General features: G+C 39.7%; 1 protein-coding gene across 18 annotated transcripts in view; it reads right to left on the reverse strand.

The window, feature by feature from the left end:
* Nucleotides 1-20,022, reverse strand: part of LOC115253893 (protein muscleblind) — a 1,330,915-nt gene that overhangs the window by 853,451 nt on the left and 457,442 nt on the right. Inside the window, exon 1 of one of the 18 annotated variants that reach the window (XM_062860501.1) lies at nucleotides 9,981-10,321. The exons of the other annotated variants lie outside the window; for them this stretch is intronic. The gene's annotated coding sequence lies outside the window, so the exon portion shown is untranslated. Of the gene's footprint in view, nucleotides 1-9,980; nucleotides 10,322-20,022 lie in introns of those variants that run through there. 18 annotated transcript variants of the gene reach the window in all.

Raw genomic sequence — 20,022 nt, forward strand, 5'->3', positions numbered from 1 at the left:
AAATTCTGGAGGAGACCTATTATCATTCCAGGTATTTCTATCCAGCTTTTTACGCTATCTTGCCATAAACTTTGAATCACCCCTTTCTGACGTTTCTTGCCGACACTATAATAATTATTATGGTTCGGTCAAAGTAAGCTTGGCGAAGATGAAAATGTTGTTTGTTGACAAAGAACGTCGGAAATTTTCACCAATTATCGAAGCAAAATTGAAATCGATTTATTATCTTTTTTTTCTAAATAATTCTTTACTTTTCTATATTGTAGGTCAATTTGTGAAGAGTAGAAGTTTAAAATGGCTGGAATGCAAGGAGCCAGTACATTGTCGTCTAAGAAACTGCGTGTTAAAACTCCTGTTTTTTATCACAACACCGTCTCAAGGATGGTTATTCTTGCGATCTTGATGGACAGGCTCGTGTTATAGAATGAAAATTCTAGCCAACGTATTGAAACGTCTTATGACCCCGGGAGCACTCGACGTCCCAGACGGGGACAGACCTAAGGCCCCAAGCAGCTGGTCACAGCCTCGGCCGCTTCTGGGGTGGGCACTGAAGGCCATCTTTTGGTCTCTCGGGTCCCTAGGCGTTCAGCAGTGGGGGAGTTTCGGACATCCTAGTTTCGGACGGTGTTGCACAACCACAGGGAAATTTACCTTCAATCTTGTATTCGTCTGATCCAAGTTTTTACAACTGTCGAGGCGGTCTGCGAGCTGTCGGGATACTGGGGGAGGGTGTTTTCGCCATGAACAGGGAGCGACCTCTAGGAGCGTCACTGGCGGCGGTCGTAAATAGCGGGTTGCGTCGCAAGTGAGCGACTAGTGTGGTGTCGGAGTGGTCGCTGGAATGCGGCCGGAAAGCGGCCAGAGCACGAGTTGAGTGCCAGGACTAAACGCGACCGGAAACGGCAGGGGCGTGGTCGCGGTACTCGGGGGGGGGGGGGGGGGGGTGGTTTCGTCGTTGAACGGAGGCGCTTTGTCGGAAAATGCCTTGAGTACAGCCAGAACACGGCAGCTGTCTCGTGGAGGACAACCGCCATACGAGCGGTGGCTCCACATACATGCGTTTTCAGGCTCTTTTTAAATTAGCCGTTAAAGCCTAACTAAACAAGTTGGGTCCCTAGTTTCACACACCGTAATAACTTCTATGCTTTCCCCTCTGTCAAACATGTCTGTCAGCATGTATGCATTCTATGGTGGAAGCTATTAATGAAACTCCGAAATAATTGCTGCAGGGATCCGATTAATATTTTAAAAGAAATTGAAGTACATTTAGGATTTCTGGTGAAACTGTGATGTGATTGTTAAAGGAATTTTGACTTCTGCTAGACTGCTGGAAGAAAATTTTAAAAGAGTGTCCTTGAGACTGTAATGAAATATTGAAGACGTCCAAGAGAATTTTATTGTGCAGTACTTGTAGGAAGGCTCTTTTTTATATTGAAGAAATATTCGTTGGCATATTGGAAGGAATTTCAGGTTGATTCCAAGGTTGATTCAAGGGAAATACTGGTGAAAATTTCCAAGGTTTTCTGGCGTAATTCAGATCCATTATATAATACGTGCACCATCAGGGACTCTCTAGTAGGATATTGGAGGATGATCTGGGGCAGTATTTAATACATTTAATATGATTTTCGTCACTTGTTTCGAATTGATAACATAGCACAAGAACCATTTCCATAAGTATCAAACAATTTCATAATCCTCTGGTGCCTAAAAGTATAAAAATGTAATTAGAAATAAAAACTGTAGGAATATATTTCAAAAAGCCCTTCAATGTTAAGATACCGTACTTTCAAAACAAATGCAGTGGAAATTCTTGACAGCTCAATCAACAAACGGAAACTATTGCCTACTAAGATCAAACCATAAAATCTGTCGGCAAGAAATGTCAGAATCAAATCACCCCTCGCCTTTTTATAGCCAGCGTAAAAAGCTGGATAATATTCGTTCAATGATTCCACCAGGGATTTCTCCAAGGACTCATTTAAAAAATCTATTTACGTTTTCTCAAGTTGAGATGCAGGCTCTGTTCCACCTGGACCGTTATTCCAATGATAATAAAGCAGAAGGTGTATTTCATAACAAAGAACAATTTTGTAGAACACACGAAAATTACCAAAAATCCCCAGAAAAAGATATAACGAAAAAACTATTTTGAGGGTTCGTTCACAAAAAACGACACATATCTCTTATATTTAAGCAAATAAGGTAATAGTTTGTTCGGCAAACTTTCCAACAATACATTTTTCTACAACTTTGCAGAAGATACCAACACTTTATCTTCATTTTTGAAAAAAGTGGAATTCTGCCGCACTTTTAGGTGGATTAATCACAAAAGTGAAATCCCAAAATAAAGAGTTCAGTATACAGAACAAAATCTTCTAAGACACTATAGCGCTAAAGTCAATACATAGAGCTGCAAAAAATGGGTTATGGTTGTGTACCCCAGTATACAGTATGTGGCAGGTTCCTCCGGAGATTATGTCCGGTGGCCACATCCGGTAGTTCCTAAAAGGTCACAAACTGTGTGGAAACAATGTTTGGTTGCAGAGGTATAAGTTTTAGTGAAAATAGAGTGAGTTTTATAGCGAATCATAATGGAAAACACTCTGTGTACCGAAAAACAGCCCTTTTTATATGAATCTGACCCAGTGACCCACCGGAATAACTCCGGCCATAGGGACCATTCCGACGTTCTCTGTCCACTTTTACAAACTAGACATATGTACGAGTGTACTGTCAAAAAATTATTCAAATCCGTTGTGTATTCGCTGATCGGCGACATTTTTAGTTCATATGCGCTGACTCAGGCCGATACGGGTTAAAATAATCAATCTTGGGTTTTTTCCCCATACATTTTTATACCGTGACTGCACCTAATTCCGTTCACTTAAGGCGATGAACTAAGTCTAATAGCTGTAGAAAATACATGTTCTGCATTTAGTGGCTGTAATTGTGCAACGCTGTTTCATTATGTCTCTATACTGCTAGAAAAATATAATCACGGTTGCAAGCACTCAACTTATTTTGAAAATTGCCGCTATTTAAAACAAGTTGTTGTTCCTTATTCCAATCAGTATGATCCTAATTCCGTTCACTTGTGTTCCTAATTTCGGTCACTCCAAGTAATTATCAAGTTGACAAAATAATCATATTGTCATAGGTTGTTATGGTTATATTTATATTTTATATGTCGAAATACATTTATTTAGGGTGTGGAACCATTTGGGCAGGAGCACCTATTTTGGGCACTTGCTGCTATAACTCGGTCAATTTTGACCGATTGACTTGATTTTTGAGACACGATCAGATATGCACAGTATCTAGCCATGTGCAACAATTCAAGTCAATCGATTTGAAATTGACTGAGTTATAGCTGCAAGTGCCCAAAATAGGTGCTCCTGCCCAAATGGTCCCAGACCCTACTTGTCAAAACATGTTAGTTCTATAATAATTTTAAGTAATAACATTGGGTTATATGTATTAATGTTGTTGCGTTTTTTGAGAGCTTTCTGGGAAAACTGCAAAATTCCACCAGAGTGTCGAATGTTACGTCAAAGTCGGGTCAAATTTTATCGAATGTTGGGCCCACATCGCATAACTGTTGGGTCTATGTTGGGTTTGGAGACCAAAATAAAAACAGGTCAATGATAGGTTTATGTCGGGTTTGACGTCATCTATAAATCTTTAAACCGACGACACCACAATTTATGCTTGCTAGCTGGGGTTATCAATAAATGATATGAACCCAACATCAATCGTCATGGAGCCTTGACTGATGCTGAAGTTGGTTATTTCGATTGTACTGCAGATTTTTTCATAGTTTCCTTTGCATTTATATGGTGATTGGAATTAGGAGCAAGTACAACCTGTAGTATCCTAATTCCGGTCACGTGTTTTTTTCATTTCTAGCATCAGAAGTCTTCTTCGATAAGATGATTTGATGTTAAATTTATAAAAATATGTCCTTTATTGTTCTGCTATGGTGCTTTTTTGATTGATTTTGTTAGTATTTCAATGAAAACACATTAAATGTATAAATTGATGCAATTCACAGGTCCACAAAAAAAAGTAATATGACGGCCGATTGGATTAATAATGGCATTTGATGTATTTTCAAAATAATACACAAGAAACCCTTTAACTTTTTGATTATATTCTGGCGTGGACATAATTATTGAAAATTACAAAAATCAATTTGCTAAAGATTTGCGACAATTTCGGCTAATACTCGATGTTTTGATTCGTGTGAACGGAATTAGGAGCTGATTGGAATTAGGCGCGGTCACGGTATGGAATGAAATTCACCTTAAAATGACTTTTTTCGACATTTATATGGGAAAATAGGAAAAAATTCAAAAATATCAAAAAACCCAAGATGAAATATTTTAAACCGCACAGATTCTGTAACTAGAGGTCGAAACTTACGATTCTACGGAATAGCATTTGAGGTACATTCGATTTTCATAATACTTCCCTTTGGACATAGCGTGTGACGATCAGAACGAGATATTGGTTTGATTAATATAAGAGATAATATCCCAAAACTATTCTTGGAATATCTGAACCATATCAAAGTTTGTTATTTAAGGATCGAGTGAGTATCTCGCTGCTATTGGTTAGATCTTACAACAGCTAAACATGATAATTCAGAGCCATAGCGTAGTTCCACGGCGCCCTTGACATGCATCCAGTTTAGCCCCCCCCAAAATTAGGCATTTTTAATTTTCTAAAGCTTGCGGTTATTCTTTTCTTTTTCGAAGTTTCTTCGAAAGTTACGTTTTGGGGATTCAAAAAAACAATGTTCTCTGGTTTTTTATTGCCTTATTGTGTTTATCATTTGTATATTTCTCTATGAAATCGCTCACAAAATTATCAAAAAAATATTTATCTTGTACGAGTATAAGTACAAACACATTTTGAATTTCATAAATAACACTTAGACCAGCACTATAACTAGAAATGACATTTCAAATTCCTAACATTTCGGAAGTCATCAATTGTAGATTTTCTAAGCTATGTGAGCGATTTTTCTTTCTAAAGAAAACCATAGATGACTTTCTGAAGAAACCTTTGGTCGAATTCCTAAAGAAGTCCATAGAAGATTTTCTATTAAAAATCCATGAAAGAATTTCTTGAAGAGCTCTCAGAGACATCTCTGAAGGAATCTCTGGAGTGATTTCTACAAGAATCTCTGAAGGATTTTCCATAGGAACCCATGGAGGAATTGCTGAAGAAATCTATTGAAGGGAAATCATGGGGTAATTGAATTATATTGAGCGTAATTAAGGGTAACGCAAATAATCCTTAAAGAGATTTTTACAGGAATCCCCGTTGAAGGAAATAATGGAATAAAATGATATATAAATCTCGGGATGAATCATTTCACCTTCTGAACTTCCTGTAAGCCTCCTTACATGAATTTCTAGAGGAATCCTTCGAGAGTTTTCAGAAAGAATCTCCAGATAAATATCTGATTTGACCTTCTTTTTAAATAATTCTTCGTTGAGATTCTGAGAAAATTTCTGGAGTAATTCTTTGAAATTTTTTCGAAGAAACCCCTTGAGGAATTGCCCCCTAGTTATTTATGTAAAAAAAGTTGATTTTTTCAGCACGAGTCGTACATTTATCCAACGGACCGTTACCCCAGATATGAAAATGCAACAAACCCATACAAGTGGCTTATCAAACCACGGAATTTTTGATTTCTTGATAAACGGTCGGCACGAAAATAGTCTCAGGCCATTGCTGAACCGGTAGTGTTCCGCAACCGGTTCCAGGTGTCCCGGCGGCATTTTTTTATTATTCCTTGTTAAGTGTCTAAGTCCCGACGGCAGCTGCCAAATATATAAGTCAACCAGTTCCATGCATGCGTCACATCAAATAGCGGCTTTTTCGATAACAACAGAAGCAAGAAAATAGTTTTAGATCATATTTGGGACAACTGGTACTTCTTCCCACTGGAAATGGTTTAATATAATACTGAACTAAACTCATACATGCGGCACATCAAATGAAAGCTTTTTTGATAACCTAATGAACGATTAGTATGTGCTAACTTTTCATCGATTGGTTTTCGGCGAGATTAGTAAGAAAAATAGTCTCAGACTATACGTAGGACAGCCGACAGTATCACGGAGCTGGGTTTGGGTGTCCCACCGTAAGTGGTCAAACGCTAAAGTGAACTAAACCCGTAAGGTACACCGGGGCAAGTTGAAACGGGTGGGGCAAGATGAAACAGTGGGTTAACATGATGTTTTCTAATGATGATAAACAATTTGATTGCCATATCACATAGTTTTTGATTCAAACAATCTTTTAGCGAAGAATAAGTTTCCAAATTGTACTGAAATCTATTTCAAAACTTTGCGTTTCATCTTGCCCCGGTGTACCTTTCATGCGATATAGGATGACATTGGGTATTATCGGCAGGTTTGTTCTCTTCGTCATGGGAGGTTTTTGTCAGCCAAATCACCTGAAACTTGGCCATATAATTCACATTAGTTGGGAAGGAATTGAGGCCAACTTTGAGTTCAATAGGTTTCAAAAACCCCCCCAAGACGAAGAGAACAAAACGGTCGAGAATAGGTAATTTCCCCTATCTAATCGCGGCTACTTCGATAACCTGATGAATAGTTGGCAATGAAATAGTCACAGACCATATTTGGGACATCCGGTAGTGTCGTGAAATCGGTTCCGGGTGTCCCGCCGGAAGTGGTCAATCGTAACAGTAAACAGTGGGTTTGGTACCTATGCATGCGGCACATCAAATAGGCTTTTTCGATAACCTAATGAACGATTAGTTAAAAACAAGTCTTGGACCATGTTTAGGACAACCGGTAGTGTTCCGAAACCAGTTCCGAGTGTCCCGCCGGAAGAAGCCAAATGTAAATGTGAACCAAACCCGTGCAGGAAACACATAAAATAACGGCATTTTCAGCTTATTGAACGACAAACAGGAAAATAGTCTCAGACCATATCTGAACCGGTAGGATTTTGGAACCAGTTCCAGGTGTCCCGCCGGAAGTGGCCAAATGTAAAAGTTAACCCATGCATGTACATTAGGGCAGTTCAGACTTAAAACATGTTAAAAATTCAAAGCTCCCATATGTTCATTACAATCCTTGGTGCAAAACTAGAGTCCTGTCTAATTTTCAGCCATTTCGGTGGTGATTTAATGGTGGACCAAAAGCAAAATAGGTTTATATGGAAATTACTATGGAGAATTTTCGAAAAAGGTTCTCCGCGCTGTAGAGCATTACCACATGGATGAAGGCGTTGGGTCAAAGTCAAATTGAATTTTTCAGGTCCCAATAATGAATGTCGCTAAAGACCGCAACTCGTTTCGACTCACGAGACAGAAGTTATTAATCAATATTCATTCATGCATGCTTGAACAGAAGACCACAACTCGATCGACACGCTTGATACCCAATCATAGTATGCGTGTTACCTTCTTGCACATCTTGCAGGACATCGTGTATTAAGATGCGCATGCGAGTGAGAATTTGTTTAATAAATTTTCCTCGATTGTCGAAATGAGTTCCGGCCTTCGGCAACATTCATTATTGAGATCTGAAGAATTCAATTTGGCCTTGACTCTATGACGTCATCCATGTATTGATGCTCTACAACGCGGAGAACCTTTTTCGAAAATTCTTCATAGTAATTCCAATATAAACCTGTTTTGCACATGGGCCACCGTTAAATCACCACAGAAATGGCTGAAAATTTGACAGGACTCTAGTTTTGCACCAAGTATTGTAACGAACATATGGGAGCGTTGGATTTTTTACATGTTTTAAGTCTGAACTGCCCTAATGCGTATCAAACCGCAGCTTTCTTGATAATCTTATGAACGGTTAGCAAGAAAATAGGCAAGAAGCAGCCACATAAGAGACTACAGAGACAACTAGAGAAATTTAATCGCTCTATTTTTCTAATATTTGACCCTATGTACTGGGATCTTAAGTAACATTTTCGTGCATTAAGAGATGGTATAAGCTAAGCAAATAAACGTTAAAAGTTGATTTAATTTGGACTTCCACACAATTTGTATGAGGAAAAAATTGGTGAAAAACTTTAAAACTAGTTTTTTAAAGCAGTTTTATGCATAGGTACCTTGGGCATAAGGTCGTATGGCATAAAATAATATAAAGGTTTCACAGAAGATTAAGGCTGTTTCAGAGAATTTGGCTGTCGTTTCAAGCGGTTTCAGGGAGATTCAGGAAATCTCAGGTGGTTCAAGAAGTTTCAGGGCAGTTTCAGGGAACTTTCAGGCAGATTAAAAGAGCAACAGAGGCCTCAGGGGCTGTCAGAGATTTCAAAGCCGCTTCAGTGGCTCGTGGTGGTGAGGCCTCAACAAAGAAATAAAGGAAGTCGACGGAAATTTGTCCGGGTCACAGATCAAGGCGATGGAGGAAGATCAACCAGGATCAAACAGGTCTTTGGCTTCGACCCTCTGCACTATTGTGAGTGCTGAGGACTGAAAGCAATAAGTAGCAGTGTAAACCTGCATTTTCATTATGGACCATTATGTCTCACAAATGATCAAAAGCTGTGCCACTGCAGTACTAAACCTTGGATATTTCACAGGCCGTAAAACTCCAAAACTTTGAACTTAGAAATATCAAGATTCTGGAAGAACCTCTCCAATGTTTGTGTTTATTTTAAGTAACAAATGCAATCACGTAACTTTATCATCATCCCAAGCTCGGGAAAACGCCATCTACTGACTCCCCCAACCCCAACAAGCACCGAGATGAGTGGAGGAAAACTGAAAGCTACTTGCAAAAAGCATTAGCCGAGGCGGGGGGAGGCAAAAAAGGAAAAATTAGGCCAATCAGCATTTTAAATGGTTGCCTTGTACCGTCGTAGTCGTCGTCGTCGAGCCCCGTGTACCTCCCGGAACATTGCATTGAGGGCAAGGACTGGACGTCGGAGCCTGCCTCGCGAAGTTAATGCGGCGCCGCCCGACCGCCCGCCCGGGAAGGAACGACTTACTTTCTCCAGGCTTGTAGCTGCGGCGCACTGAGTAACGAGTGGGCTCGTTTTAAGGTGTGCTCTTTTTTATGGGATGCTATTCATCCGAATGGCCAGCCCCAAACAAGCCTCGACGACGACGTTGAACGAGGTTAACCTATTTCCCTTCCTCGACGACCAGGGATTGCACTCTCGGTTGTGGTGCAATGGGGGTGAATGTAAGCAAATAAAAATCATGACTCACGGGCGCACTCACAATAATGGGGCTGCCATCAGGCCGCCCCAGAAGGTCTAAGGTTAACTAATTTTGCGCTGAAAACTGCGCACGAAGTAACTCCTAGCCGCGCGGCTCAGCTCACTGCTGCTAGGCTGCTCCGATTGTCTACCTTGTCGAATGAGTAGCAAATTTGATTTGAATATCGTGCTGCTTGAAGTTGATTACTCATTCTGAGTGGAAGGAGATTGAAGGAGCTAACCTTTTTATTTCTAAACCGTTATTGCAATTGTTTTCACGCCGTCACGAGTAGTGGGTCGGTCACTTACCTGAAAGGAAGCAGAGAAAGGGAACATTAATTACTATTTGAAATTATTACAGTTAATGAAAATAGGTAAATTTGCAATAACAACACAGATTATGTAAGAGTAGATCAAGTTCAAGTACCCCAAAATTCCCAGGATTTTCTTGTTGAGCAAGCTTTAAACCACTCCCCAGAACCCAGCTCACCACATTCATCAAAACCATCCGTCAGCAGAAGAAAAATATCCAACCAACTTCTGCCAACTCCAATAAATCTCCCGGTCCAGATTTTCACTTCCTCTGCTGTCTCAGCGGATTTTTCTTAAATAACACGTATAAATATTACCCAAAATTGATTTTACGTTATCGATCCATCCGCAGCAGCTCGGTTACAGCAAAAATTCGATCCACATCGTGGTGCTTGCTCACAAATCACACCAGCCAGCCAACCATCGCATCGAGGAAAAAAAGAGGAGAAACTCACGTCATTTTTCTTCATCCAACGCTTCCGCATTCGGTTCCAAGATCGTCCGTTCATCGAATCCATCCGTCGCGTCGCCGACTACAACTAATCTTCCTACCGCCGCCGTCACCTTTCCCCGGCGAACGAACGACCGACGACGACGCCAGTATGACGCCTTTCGCCTCTTTACCACGCTGTTTCTTGAATTTCAGCTCCAGCCAGACTCCCGGCGAACAACTTGGGCATCCCGGGGCTTATTTTCGACTGCTTTTCATCCCTTCTCTCATACTACGTCCATACGGTGAACTCACTTCTTGTCGGAAAACTTTAAAAGTTCTCGTTCGATGTAGAATCGAACGCGAGGATGAAGGCTTTGGCGGGCGTACGGATATTCCAAGGACTACTACGAGCAATGCCAATGGGTTCGTTCTCGGGGAGGAATGTGAAATGCTGAACCTGTCATAATGCTGAATCATGTGCTGAATTTATTCCAGCTGTAAAAGTTCCTTGTTGTTGAATTTTCCGAATTCCTTCGCTAAGATTGGCAGATCATTCTGGAATTCCACCGCAAACTCATTCTATAGTTCTCTTAGGTGTTCTAATGAGAATCCTTCAGCAGTTATGGAATTTCTCCATGAGTTTAGTCCGTATGGAATTACTCTAGAATCTCCTCATGGAATTGTTATACAAATTCCTTGTAAGATTTCCGCAGGAGTTCTTCGGATGACTTCAGGAATTCCTGCAGTAATTTGGTAAAGAACTCCTCCAGGTGTGGCTTCTGGACTTTCTCCAATTCTCCAGAAATTCTTTCAGGGAATCCCAGTAAAAAACTTCTAGAAATATTATTAAATGACCTGGAAGAATTTGGAAGAAAAAAAAAACATCATGAACAATCCTTGAAAGAGCTTCTAGAGGAATCTCAGATGAAATTCCTTGAGGAATGCCAGATGGAACCTCATTAGGAATCTCAAAAAAAAAAATCCCAGTTCAATTCCAGAGATCAGCTTCTGTTCCGAAAGTTCCACGTGTCGTCACGGCTAAGATTGGCAGATGCTTCAGGAATTCCGTCGCAAATTCATCCTAGAGCTTGCTCAGATATCCCTAATGGGAATTCCTTTGTCCTATCCCAAGAAGAAGAACTTCGACGGAGTGACATTAACCTTCTTAGCAAAGTCACTCCCAACATTCTGTGTCGTTTTAATATCTCATATCAAAAGGAGTGGTTGATACGAGATGTCCCCACTCTATGCCTTGATTGTAGAATAATTAACGCTGCACAGTATGCCAAGCCAATGCTTGTGATGCATCTCTGATGTGCTGCAAGCATTATTAATGACAAGAAAAAAGATAGAAGTAGTGGATTCTATCATTCTGCAGGATTCTTTCAATGAATGGCTGTGTATGTGTAGACTAGACTGGACTAGACAAGATATCTCTAATGGGAATCCTTAAGAAGCTCTTATGGAATTCCTTACGAAATTATTCGAGAAGTTCCTCCAATCTTCACTCGGATTTTATTCAAAAGTTCCTTATAAAACTCTTACAGGGGTTCGTTGAGGAATTCCTCCAACAATTGGTCATGGAGTTCCTCCAGCAGTCCATCAGGGATTACATTTCTCCGGGATTATATTTTTTCAGAGAATCCCAGAAAAAATATAAAGACTTCGCAAGAGGAACCGAAGGGATATCAGAAAAAACACCCGTGAAGGAACTTTGGGAGGTATCTCAGAAGAAACTCCAGGAGGAATCTCAGCAAGAGCTCCAGGAGGAATCTAGGAAAGAATACCTGGAGGATTCCCGGAAGAAATCCCTTGAGATATCCTGGAAGAAACTCCTAAAGGATTCCCAGATGGAACCTCATTACAAATCTCAGAAGAAATCCTGGTAGAATCCTAGAGGTGACTTCTGAAGAAATCCTGAGTTAACATCTGGATGAACCTCAGAATGAGCTTCCAGAGGAATACCAGATGGAACTTCTGGGGGAGTTGTAGAAAGAGGAAGTCTTGGAGGATTCCTGGAAAAAGGAATTCTCAAAAAGAGGAATCCCAGAAGGAACTCCTTGAAAGAAAAAAAGAATTCTTAAAATGAGGGTTTCTGGAAGTTTTGAGCAAAGTTTCAGTTTCAGGAAATATTTTGGTAGGTTTTCAGAACGATTACAGATATTCTGGAGTTTCTGCGGAGTTAAAGCATTTCGTTTATCTTTCTCTAAGAGATTTTTAGTGCGAGGCTAGTTTATCTCTGGATACATAGCTTTACTAACGAGCCTGGATAAAACAAAGAAGAGAAACGTCAAAATTGGAATAGTCAATTTGCTGCCATCCCCATAGTTCCAATCGAGCAGGAGACCTGTCAGAACGACAAGAATTCGCCACTTTGGTATACTCGAGACAGTTTAGGCTTTACTTCTCTTCCGAAGGAGCACATGTCATGAGTTGCCGAACGTGGAATTCAACCCCAGGTCCTCGGCGTGATAATCTTGAGATCTAACCATTTCACCAGGTCCGCTCCACAGGAGTTTTAGAAATTTCAGTCAATTTCGGGATGTATAAGGCGGCATTGTGGTGGATTTCAAAGGTTTCAATTTCAAGATTTCAATGGGGGGGGTGGTTTGAGAGTTTTATTTATAGATTTACAAGAGGTTTCAGAGAAGAGTGTCAGTGTGTTTTAGGTCAAATTCCGAGGTTTCAAAGTGTTTCCAGAGCTTTGAGACTGTTTTTTGGAGGTTTTTTTTAGAGTATTTCAGGTGATGACAAAACCACCTCTTATTCTCAAGAGCACAAATCGGAAGAACTGAATGTCGTTAACCAATCGACCAACTTTTCAGGAGCCTTGGGGGCTGGAGTAGGTTTAAGTGTGTTTTGGAAGGACTTCAAAAGGTTCCACAGGATTTCAAGAGGTTTCAGACTGGTTTCAGAGAGTCCCAATATATTATTGTTGGGGTTTTAGAGGATTCCATGGGAATTCCAGGAGGGCATCGAGGGATGTCCAGGTGGTTTCAGTGTATTTTAGAAACAACGCTCCGTCTGCTTCCATGGCGTGATCCGCTCCGGTTACCAAGTTACAGCAATCGATGTCAGTTGATTCGATTCGAAACTCTCCAATCGCGCAGGGATATGGCAAAGGCTATGCTTATTGCCGACACTTTGCAGGGAAGAGTCGATTGCAATTTACTTTACAGTTGCACTAACGTAAGAACTACACGACACACAAAATACGCGACGCGACACAAGACAACACTTATCGTTCTTACAATCGTCAAGAAAAGATTTAAAAAATTACCTTTTGTCGACCGGTTTCGGGCGAGATCTAGCCCATCTTCAGGACAATGTCCGACTGACTGCGGTATGTTCGTACGTTGTTCGTATACGTCCAAAAGAAGAGAAATTTACTCTATCGTCAAGTCTGCTAGGTCGAAGAGACACGATGCGATGGGAGGGTCGTCCTCATTCATCAATTGATTTTTCGACCCTGTGATGAACATGGACTCCCTTGCATTCAAATGCGAAGATTTGTTGACACATTTGAGCAGTTTCGCTTCTTCCCAGTTGATGTTGTGATTACTGCTCGCTGTATGAACTGCCACGCTGGATTCGTTTTGTTTGTTTGTGTCAACGGCATTCTTATGTTCCCTGATTCTGGTTTTGAATTTCCGGCGTGTCTGACCTATGTAGACAGTCCCTGCACGGAATTTCATAAATTCCTGACTGCTCATCCGGGGGAACCTTATACTTCAGATTACATAGTAGTTCAATTGATGAATGAGGACGACCCTCCCATCGCATCGTGCCTCTTCGTCCTAGCAGACTTGACGATAGAGTAAATTTCTCTTCTTTTGGACGTATACGAACAACGTACGAACATACCGCAGTCAGTCGGACATTGTCCTGAAGATGGGCTAGATCTCGCCCGAAACCGGTCGACAAAAGGTAATTTTTTAAATCTTTTCTTGACGATTGTAAGAACGATAAGTGTTGTCTTGTGTCGCGTCGCGTATTTTGTGTGAAGAGTCGATTGCCCTGCCATTCTGGAAGCGGTTGACTTGAACGTTCGTCCTAGGGCCCTTCGGAGCATCGCGATGCTTAGATTGCCTTTCCGACGAATCAATTACGGTCAACACACGTCGCTGATTGGATTGGAACGTGTGTTCAATAGAGTTGGCCACCTTTTCGACTTCCACTTGTCCCGCCAAACGATGCGCCAAATATTCCGCAGTTATTTTACGAACAATAACGAACTGTGATTTTATATGTTTTTTTTGTTACGGTATTTGACTTTTTCGCATTTTGTTCCTGTTTTATCTTGTATTTCAAATGCAGTTTTGTTTTTAGTTTTTATAGTTATGTATTAGTTATAAGAGGCCATCATTGGGGCATAAGATGTCTGTTAATGTTAATAATAATAATTCAGGAGGTTCCCTGAGGTATCGAGGGGTTTCAGACTGAATTCAGAAAATTCCAGGATATTTCTTAGACAATTTGAAGAGAGTTCCAAAGGATTCGGGAAGGACTTCAAGATGTTCAAGTGGATTTTAAGAGGTTTCAAGGGGTTTTCCGGGAAACCGTTGCGGTCGTTGGTCGTCAGGTCGTTGCGAAAGGACAGGATTTCTATGTAGTTTCAGGGGGTTTCAGGAGGGTTTGAATAGAGGAACAAAAAGTTTCAAACTATTTTCGGCTGATTTCAGAAGAGCTTTTGGTGGTTTTTGGAGAGCTTCAGAAGAGCTTCCGGAAAGAAGTGTGTTTTGGGACGATTTCAGAAGGATCCAGAAGGCTTCGAGGGGTTTCAGACTGGTTTCAGTAGATTTCAGGGTAAGTGTTTTCAAGGGAATCAAGACTATTTGAAGAGAGTTTCTAATGATTCGGGAAGGACTCCAAGATGTCCAAGTGGGTTTCAAGAGATTTCAGGTTTTTTTTTTCGAGTATTTATTGGCGGATTTAAGAAGTCCATCAGGCGGTTGCGAAAGGGCTTCAGGAGAATTTCAGTGGAATTTTAGATCAATTTCAAGGACGATTCAGGAGACCTCGTATACATTAGCTTAAGTATTCCAACTGATTCAAATACAATCAAATTCCATTTAAGTAACTTTTATTTAAAACTCTGAGTGATTTTTTTTGGAAAATCTTATTTTTTTTAAATTTAAAAAATTGGGATGATTTTCAGTCAGTTTTCCGACAAATCCCGTATAACGGAATACCAGTAATCAACAAGTAAACTGATCGGCTTAACTATCTTCATGAATTGTTCAAACAACTGCCTGCATTATTAGGTACCAGAAAAAAATTTCAATAATTGCTCTTGAATTTGTTTAACATCTTTAAAGTGAAATCCGTAGAGAGAATCCACATGGTTTATGACAAGTGTCTTGTACCAGGTTTCAATAGCTATCCTGGAAAAGTTTCTTAAATAACCCGAGAGAAAAATCTTTCGTGTGAACATGCTCAGAGTAGCTGCCAGAATGTAGAATTACTGATTTCTAAAACTCAAACGCTTGTGATAAAAACATTCATTTTAAAAGAAACAAAATTTAGAATGCTGTTTAAGTAAAATTTAAAGGAACATATTTTTTTCAAATCTTGTTCAAAGTTTTCGAAAAAAAAGTGTTAATTATTCGTTTGTGGTATTGATAATGATGTTCTTTTCTCTTTTCGACATGAATTCTTAAATATATTCTGTAAACTTTCTGGCACAATATGTGACATTCTTTGTAGAGAAATCCCCGGAGAAGTGCTGAAGACTTGAGGCAGATCCCCTACATCATGTTTCGGTATAATTCACAGCAAATTTTCTTGAAGATTTCCCTATGGATTTTCTGTATTTATTCTGATTAAAATTCTAATAAATAATTCTGGTCGTATCCTTAGATCTCTGTCGGAATTTTAAACCATTGACTATATGAACTTTTTTAGTACAAAGTAAAATCTGAAAATATTTAACTAATTGACTGCATGAAATTGATTGATTGATATTGATGAGTCCGTCCGCGTTGAGCGCTCAACGCATACTGAGTTTGCATCATATGGTTGGTGACGAAGTATGTGTCAGTCGAGCTTCAATATCAACATTCTAGAAACAATACGCGCACACTTGTTGTTCGTAGGCCGCAAGAGTGCGGGAGATTGGCATCTAAGAGCCGAAAGAGAGATAAAGTTGTGAAAGACGGACCCGGTTTAGGGTGGTGCTTCAAATCCAGTTTGACTTTCTATTCTGCAGAGTTGTAACTTGTTCTGTAACTTAGTTGGTTAAAGCGCCGGACTAGCGATAACGGAGTCGTGGGTTCGAATCCCACCAAAACAAGTGGTTATTTTTTTTCACAAATTTATCTCTCAATTTGACAATTAAACGTACTTTGCCTAAAAAAAACTTCAAATTTTTACGTCTATTTCAGACATACTAGCCGACTGCTATAGCCGGAAAAGGGCAACAAAATAATTGTCAGACGGATTTAGTTTAAGCATTTTCCTTTTTTTTCTTTCCTTAATTCCCCAAAAAAAACAAAAATGCTTAAACAAACATTTTTTATTTTTGACTTATAGTTAGAACTGTTTTTCATATCTTAAAATGGTTTTTTGAAGCGTATTTTTATTTAAAAAAAAAAAATGATGGGCTAGTCACCTTTTAGATGTCATTGTTTTTTTTATATATTTTTCCTCAACCTTTCTGTATTGTTGAACAGAGTGGTAGAATTAAAGACACTTCATTTTTTTTTGAAAAATTACACAAAAAAATCAATTAAATATTAAAACTTAATCACAATATTTCAACAATTACAGGGGGTAGCCAAAATGTTTGGGATAGGAAACTTTTTTTCTCTCACAAAAAAGTTCAACAAGCTGTGACTTTTCATAGAGTGCATCAAAAATTTTCATATTTTGACTGTTTGTCAACATATGATATGTGCATCATTGGTACAAATTTGAGCTTGTTTGGTTAATCTTTCGCGAAGTTAAAACCGTTCTCGTTTTTTAACTTTCATATCTCTGTAACAATATATTGATACGACGTCAGAATCTTTGATGTACTCTATGAAAAGTTACAGCATGTAACTTTTTTGTGAGAGAAAAAAAGTTGCCTACCTTAAACATGTTTTCCACCCCCTATGAGTAGAGATAGTGTTCAAACTAGTCTTTTCAAACGTATTTTTTTTTTTTCAAGCAAAGAAACATTCATCCGAGTTGATCGTTTTACCCAAATGGATTCCAGAATCTCCTCGCACAACCAAGACCAAAAAAAAAACTTTCTCCAGCTGACGACGACGACGCCGACGTTGCATTGCGAAAAAGACGAGAAGCTCGTTTCCATATCCAATCCATGGGTGCTAGTACCACGGGGCGCCATTCGTTTCTCCACTATTTCGAATCCGGGATCCCAATTGATTTATATCGAGATTTAGTTTCAACAACGAACGATTTCGGATCGAACAGAACGACTGAGCAAAACGTTGCCGTCGGTTGGATGGGATGGAAAAAGCATTAACGTTCAGGAAGGATGGATGGTGTGAATATATGTAGGAAAGCAGTGAATATGGTGAAGTGTGAAATAAAATTTTTATTTGATTGTGATAATAATTTCCAATGATCTATTATAAACTTTCATTCGGTGTTACACGGATGTAATTTCACGGATAAATGGCGATTAATGTTGCAGGATTTCTGTGAAAACTCTTGCAGTGATGGGAATGGTCACTGTCAAGAAATCACATTCTCTAATGGTGCAACTCACTTTGCATGTATGCTTTCAAATAACGATAGATTACTGTTATCTTGTAGGTAAATCTGTTGTTTACTTTAGTGTTTCCTCCACCTTTCAGTCTTTCCATATAAGCTTTGAATAGTAAAAAGAAATTTAATAGACTTTAAAATTAAAATTTTCAAACTGGAGGTTGAAAGGTGGAAGCAGTACTACGGTAAACATCAGATTTGTACACAACCAGAATAGACGTCGTTTTATGGTCCCTGTTTTTAAATATGTCGCATGGATATGTCTGGCGGGAATTCGAATCGTTCTCAGATAATGTATGTTTTCTGATCAAACTTAAACCAGTTCCTAATAAGTAGAATAAACGTAATTATCAATAAGCAACCATCTGATCAAAAGCCCATCCAAGTTTGACAGATTCGTTCGGTTTCCGTTTCACCGCCAAAACGGACAGCTCCAAATTCAACCGGAAACCAACTTGCCAAAGTTCGTCGCACGCTGTGAGTCTTCCAAAAGACCGCCTCTACCGCCGACGACTAGCACTACGATGGCACTGGCTGACTGAGTGCAATAATCTGTGGAACTTTGGTAGAAAAGAAATCCATGTAATGACTAAAGCACACGGAATGAGTTTCAAACTCAATTTGCATGTTATTACTTTTTTTTCCTGGGTAGCAAAGCCAGAAGAATTGCTTCCATTCGGAGGTCCGCGTGGTCCACGTTTTCACGGGGCGAAAAATCCGCGATGATGTATGGAGATCGGAGAGGAAGGTGCACCGATTGACGTTGAAATAGTTTGACAGCCCTCGAACCTCTCCGCCGATCCACAGGGTACGCTGTGTGCCATTGTTAACTCACCGAAGAACGGCGGAGGCGGCGGTGACGGCAGGAAAACGTATTTTGTTTTGCGATTTTCACAAAGCCGTTCACCGGGAATGGAACAAGGAACAAGGAAATGCAATGGAAATGTTACTGTGGAAATGTGGCGAAAGGCGAGCTTTCTCGAGGTTTAAAGTTTCATTAGTGTCATTCTGTTCTGTTCGACGGTTGGCCGTTTCGCGAGAAGAAGGAGAACAGTTTTTCGGTGGATGAAAGGTTTTTGGGTTGGTTGAAGTAGCAACTGAGCGACATAACAAGTTGTCTCATAAAAGCTGTTTGTACTAAACATTTGGAATGAAAAAGGAATGGGAGGCAAACCAATTGACCGGATACGTCAAAACTGACGGTCGAAAATCGTTATATTCAAAATTTAAATGAATTGGATTTTTACATGCCATGCGTCGTTATATGCATGTGTGTGGAAGAAGAAACGTAAGCGTTTGTGAGATTCCAGTCAGTGAATGTAAGCATTTATAGGTGAGCTCATTCCATATTATATTTATTTTTTTATTTTTGCCTTTCTCGTACAGCAGGGGTTTTCAGATCATGCACCGCGGTGCACTTGGTGCACCGCGAAGCCTTGACAAGTGCACCGTGGCACTTCAAAAATTCTACTTGCACTTCAAAAGTCTTTACCTGCTGATGAAAAAACAATCAAATGAATGAGAACAAGGGAAGCCCACGATTAAAATATTGGTGCTTCAGTGGACGGAGGACAAATCTACTTGATTTAAGCCAAATTTAAAAAAGGAATCCAGCAAAACCATACCAGGCATTTACGAAGAATGATGTTTCAAATGACTGGGTGGCAATATCATAACGTTTTTGTATTTTCCATGTATTTTCAAAGCACCAAACATACTACAAGGAGTATATCTTGAGCATCTTCGCTAAAATTTCTCAAAAGCAATCCAGTCCAGGGTTGTGCTTCGTCTCCAGTCTACAGAATCGTAACTTATTCTATAGCTTAGTTGGTTAAAGCGCTGGACTAGCGATACAGAGTCATGGGTTCGAGTCTCACCAAAACAAGTAGTAATTTTTTCACAAATTTATCTCTCAATTTGTCAATTAAACGAAATTTGTCATCAATTGAAGCATTTTTACGTTTATTTTAGACACATTGGCCGACTGGCATGGCCGAAAAAAGTCAATAAATAAGCAGGGATCTGTCAATGATCAGTTTACCAGGAATTCTTCTGAACACGTGGTTGTAATTTTTAACAAATCTTGTAATAAATGTACCAAAGTTTTGAAAATTTATCCCATAAGGATCTTGCAGATCATCAATCGTAATGCCAATCAATTCTCCAAAAATCGAGTAATGACCTTGGAAAATGTCGATCAAAAACCATACTAGTCAGGGTTCAACGCAGGGCTTCTCCGATGTTCTCATTTAGAATGCGTCCAAAAACTTTTCACCAATGTTGCAGAAATTTCACACTGAATCTGATCTACCCTCGCTCAGATTTCCAAATGAATTTGCCCGAATATT

This window comes from Aedes albopictus, chromosome 3, assembly GCF_035046485.1.
Source record: "Aedes albopictus strain Foshan chromosome 3, AalbF5, whole genome shotgun sequence".
Lineage (NCBI taxonomy): Eukaryota > Metazoa > Arthropoda > Insecta > Diptera > Culicidae > Aedes > Aedes albopictus.